Below are 5577 nucleotides of genomic sequence, written 5' to 3' on the forward strand. Positions count from 1 at the left end.
GGACTTGGCAGGATCTATCTTGAAATCAATGAGCGACTCGGCTACCGCTATGACCTCGTCCAAGTTAGCTACTTCATGTCGTTTTAACTCTTGCTTTGCCCAAATTTGAAACTCATCCATGAAATATATGAGCACATTTCACTTCCAACCAAGAGGTTGTGAGTTCAAGTCACCCCAAGAGCAAGGTGGGGAGCTCTTGGAGGGAAGGAGCCGAGGGTCTATCGAAAATAGCCTCTCTACCTTACCTTAAGGTAGGGGTAAGGTCTACGTACACACTACCCTCCCCAAACCCCACTAGTGGGATTATACTGGGTTATTATTGTTGTTGTTATCCATGAAATATAAGAGGGAATCTTTCTCGTACAACGACGAGATTTGCAGTATTAAGGTAGTGAACTCGTGCACATACTCCCGAATTGTGGCCGTCTTTCGGAGCTCCCTTAGCTTCCACCTAGCCTCATACACCACATTCACCGGGTAATATTGCTTCTTCAACTCCTTCTTGAACTGCTCCCGCGTCTCAATCTTGCATAGCCCCTTCTCCATGTCAGCATACTTTTGACGTCACCATAACGCGGCAACCTCGGTCATGTACATTGAGGCATTGCATACCTTAACAACTTCGTCATCCTCCCTGACTACCTCAAAGTACTTATCCAACCTCCAAAGTAAGTCTGCCACCTCGCGTGCGTCCCGTGCACCGCCATACTGCTTTCGCTTAGGGACCTTCACATTTTCCCCTTTTGCAAGTACCACACACTTGGTAATCCCGATCATGGTTCCCTACAAAGCTTCCTTCTAGCAATATCTTATATTTTTTCTAACATTCTTTTAGTCATAACCTTTGCTCTGATACCACGTTGTCACGTCCTTGGTCTTTGACTAAGTACACGTGCGACACTTGACAACTCACTCACGATTTTGCACAACTTGCTCACGTTCTTGCTATGCCAAGTCAACCTTACTACACTAAAGATTGCTAAGGGAATGTTAGAACACAAGAGAATTTCCAAAGGAACCTTTTATATTAGAGAGAACTTGATTGTTTTGCTTAATTAGTTACAAATAAATAACCCCCCTTTATATACTAGTTTCATAGGGGCTAGTAAGTAAAAATTAATTATTACACAAGGCTCTTATTATTTACAAGTAAGTCACTTCTCTAGAATATTCCATATAGCTAGAATCTTCAAGGACTTTCCTAGAAATTTCATAGGGTTATAAGGTATTTCATGAGAAATCTCCATATTTCTCTAGAACCTTCCCACATGTGCTAATCCATTTCATATGTAAGTTTTCATATGGCAAAAATATATGTCAAGTGGCACATACGTGGTATGATGATGTGGTGGGTCATGACACTTAGCTTGTAGTTTCCTATAAATAAATAATGGAGTACACAAATAGCCCTCAAAGCGGATGGTCTTGAATTTTGGGGGAAGTGGACAAATACTCGATTAGGGCCACTATTTAAGTAGCACCCTAAGTTGAATATTTTGTACAAATTTACCCACTTCATAGTACAACTCAAAATTCGCATGTGATCACTTCAGAATTCGTATCTAAAGTTACAAATTAAGATTAAGAAACAAATCTAAAGTTATTCTATCATTTCTAAGTGCAACTTTAAAATCGTATCTGAAATTATCGTTTCACTTTAAAGTGCAGCTTCATTATCGTGATATGAAGTTTTTATCACTTCAATGTGCAACTTCAAAATTGGAATCTAAAGTTCTTATCACTTCAAAGGTGAGATCAGAAGATTATGGGCAGTATTTGATTTTCCAAGGTGACAACTGAATTGGTAAGATTCAGCTTGGAGAATTTAAACTCGGACATCATTGCCGGCTCCGTCGAGATTGAATTTGATATCTGAATTGCGAAGTTAAAATAGTGACTCAACTCTATTTGATTACCTGAAGAAGAAGCTAAACACCATTGTTGAACACTTATATTTAGCTGAAAATTTTCATATCTGAAAAGTAGGAGCGGAATCTAGTGTGGCGTAGAAGAATCTGAATCTGAAGTACTCACTAGATTGGGTACTAGGTAAACTTTTTAGAAAAAGTGAGTACGAGTTAAATGGTGACGATCAAATAGGGTGTCCCGTGAAATTTTTACTTGAATTTTTGTCCCACTTGCCACTTGGATAGAATTACAAGTTTAACAAATATTGTCCCTCGCTTGCCATGTCGGCAACACTTTTAACTTTTGACCTTGAAGTTTTGTCTATGGGGCAAACAGGGGGTCAAAAATTAAAGAGCACCCAAAAAGTGTCATATTTCCTGTGATTTTTTTTATAAATACCCGAGGGACCGCTGTTCAAGCAATAGGCTAAGTTTAATATTTTTTATAGATTAACTCATTATAAATACCCGAGGGACCGCTGTTCAAGCAATAGGCTAAGTTTAATATTTTTTATAGATTAACTCACTTTGGACATAACTTTAGACATGTGTAACTAGAGTGGTAAAATTTACGTCTGATGTTGGGAGGTCACATACATGAATGAACTTTAGTCAATTATGACTGAACTCTTTGAGAAGATAATTGTCGTGTTCTTCCAAAATTGAAGTGTAGGCAACGTACCAATGAAATTTGATATTAACATATATGTATTTACATTTAGTGATACATTTGGTGCCATAATTATCTTTGTGGTATCAGTCAAGAATTTAGTTACGTCGTTAATGTTTACCTACTATTCAACTTCTTTGTAATACTATCTGGATTTTCAAAGTAGTGCACTATCTAGGAAAGTTTTTGCCTTTGACCCTCGTAATCTACCTTTTATTCTTTATTGGATACTTTATATTGTGCGGATGTTACATCATGTGCGTCTTAAGGTGACGTATAATGAATATGAGACTTGTAATTTTGATTTAAATGAGTGTAGAGTCATAATATGACTATATATGATATTTGAATATAAAATATAAAGTTTGGGGAAAATCGGATTTAAGTTGCGAAAAAACCGACTAAGGATTTGCCTTGTAACGAAACTTTTTGAGCAATACATTCCGTGTGTTATATGAGGTCTTTTTGGGACAAATTATATACCAAATTGAAGGTCTTGTGTTGTTGTCTCGCCTATAGTAGGCTTGAGGAAGTAGTAAAATAAAGGGAAATATTGCACGTTTTGTTACATATTAAGTTGCTTTCGTTATATAAATGAGAGAGTCATTTGTAGCTTGACAATAACTTCATTGTCGTTATTGTAGATTAAGGTGCAGTGAGATGAGTTTAACATTGTTATTGGACAGATTTCTATAAATTATGTTAAGGCTATCCCTCCTTTCCTTTTGGCATGACCCATATGATACAACGAAACGAACAAACACGCAACGTTCACAAATGACTCTGTTCTTAGAAGTACTAGGGTTGCCTATGTTCTTGATTCCTCATATGTCCTATTATTATATCGTTTGTTCATGGGTCTCAGAAAATACGTAAGTTGATAAAGTTTATTTCGTGACATTAACCGAAGGCATATTGATTTTGTGACATCCCGAGTGGTCTTATTGACTTACTTCTTATGCATTGCATTCATTTATACATGTATATTGACCTATGCCTAGATGGAGTTATATACGCATATATTATATGTATATGGGGTATGGGGAGAGGTTATGGCATTATATATGCACCACTATCTAATCACTAGCATACGTTGAGGATTTCACCCACTAAGACCGAGATGATATGATGGGATGCCCTCAGAGGCTTGATGATATTACGTACGCATATACTTATGTATAATATGACATTTATACGCATATGCATGACATTATAAGTTTTTCATGATTCACATAACTATTCAGACTTACAGGTTGAGTCATTTACTCCATGTTTCTTTCATGTCTTTTATATACTGATTTTTATACCTCACATATTCGGTACATTATTAGTATTGACGCCCATATTTCCTGGGAGCTTGCGTTTCATGGCCATAGGTGTAGGTAGACAGGCTGACGGTCCCCCTTATTAGGATCCTTGCTCAGTGAGAGTTTGTGTGCTATATTTGATCCGGAGTTGTTATTGGGTTTTGGTACTATATTTTTGTATACATATATGGGTATGACAGTGTCTAGTATTGTCCTTTATATAGTTGTACATTCTATTAGAAGTTTGTAAACAGTCATGTATAGTTGGATAATATGTGGTATTGTCGGCTTTTATTTTGATATATAGTTGTCCATAACAGCCTTGTCGGCTCGCCTAACCATATTCCGTATATATATATATATATATATATATATATATATATATGTGTGTGTGTGTGTGTCTGTGTCTGTGTCTGTGTGTGTCTGTGTATGTCTTTTGGGCATATTTCCTCACGTATGTTATTCACATGATTCATCATTTTATTAGCACATGTTATGCATGACCTACCCCTATTTCATGTTTATTCTTAGACGTATGCTTAGGGGTGTTCGACAGGTAGGACTCGGGCACTCGTCATCGCCCATCGGTTTGGGTCGTGACAACGAAGATGGGAACAAACAAATCTTGGCTTCTTAAGGAAAGAATAGACCTCAAAAGTTTAATAATATTTTTTGCCTGCAGATATGCATGACTGAAATGCACTCATTTTTACCTGTAGAGATATATAACCGAAGTGCCTAAAAAGGTATTGGCGAAGAAGTAATGGAGGATTTTATATAGATTGAAAAGAGGGCTAAGTTAGCTAACGTATGGGTTGGGATTTGCCTCGCCCTAGTACACCAAAAAGAAAGAAAAAGAATTGGCCGCACTTGAGTTATTGTTGTCTACACTATATCCATACATGACTGAAGTGCATGCAAATTTTTACAGTCATGTGTGTTTGAAGTCATGCAATTATGTCTAATATTTAGCTGAATATTTTTTTGCCTAGAACAAAAAACTTGTTCTTCGAATTTCAACAATTCAACACATGATTTAACGCTCTAATCTACTCCAAGTGAACTCAAATTTGAAATATAAATTCTAAATATTATAAAGAACAAACTCAATCATCAATTTATCAAAATAACAACAAATCTAACAAACTCATCTTATAACAATGGCGATTTGATAATATTTTTTTAATCTTTTTCAATAATACCTATTTGATTTAAAATTCACTTTTTATGTTCAAAATGCAAGAATCATATTGTACAACAACTCGGAAGCAAAATGAAAGAAGAAAATAAGAAGAAGATGAATGACGACGACGTCGATGACAATGAAGAAGAAGAGGAAGAATAAGAGAATAAGCAGCTTTGTATGAAGGTACCTAATTATCACGATCCAAATCTCACAGAGATTGCGATAGCGCCTAACCCGATCCGCTAGGCAAGCCAACCAACAAAAATACAACTCAAACTAAAGATCATCAAATAAATAATAAAACTAGAACACGAAATTTAATACAAGTTATCCCAAGAACTTGTTTTACAAGTCATGTGCAACTAATATTAGTATTACGACGTTGATATGAAGAAGATACATCATTTGTTTGATTGTACATAAACTTAAATATAAGTTCTAAACTGCCATGAACAAAATGACAGCTAATAACTTGAACGTTCAATATCTTTAATGCTTGCCCTAGAA

This window comes from Nicotiana tomentosiformis, chromosome 2 (genome assembly GCF_000390325.3).
Source record: "Nicotiana tomentosiformis chromosome 2, ASM39032v3, whole genome shotgun sequence".
NCBI classification, from domain to species: Eukaryota; Viridiplantae; Streptophyta; class Magnoliopsida; order Solanales; family Solanaceae; genus Nicotiana; species Nicotiana tomentosiformis.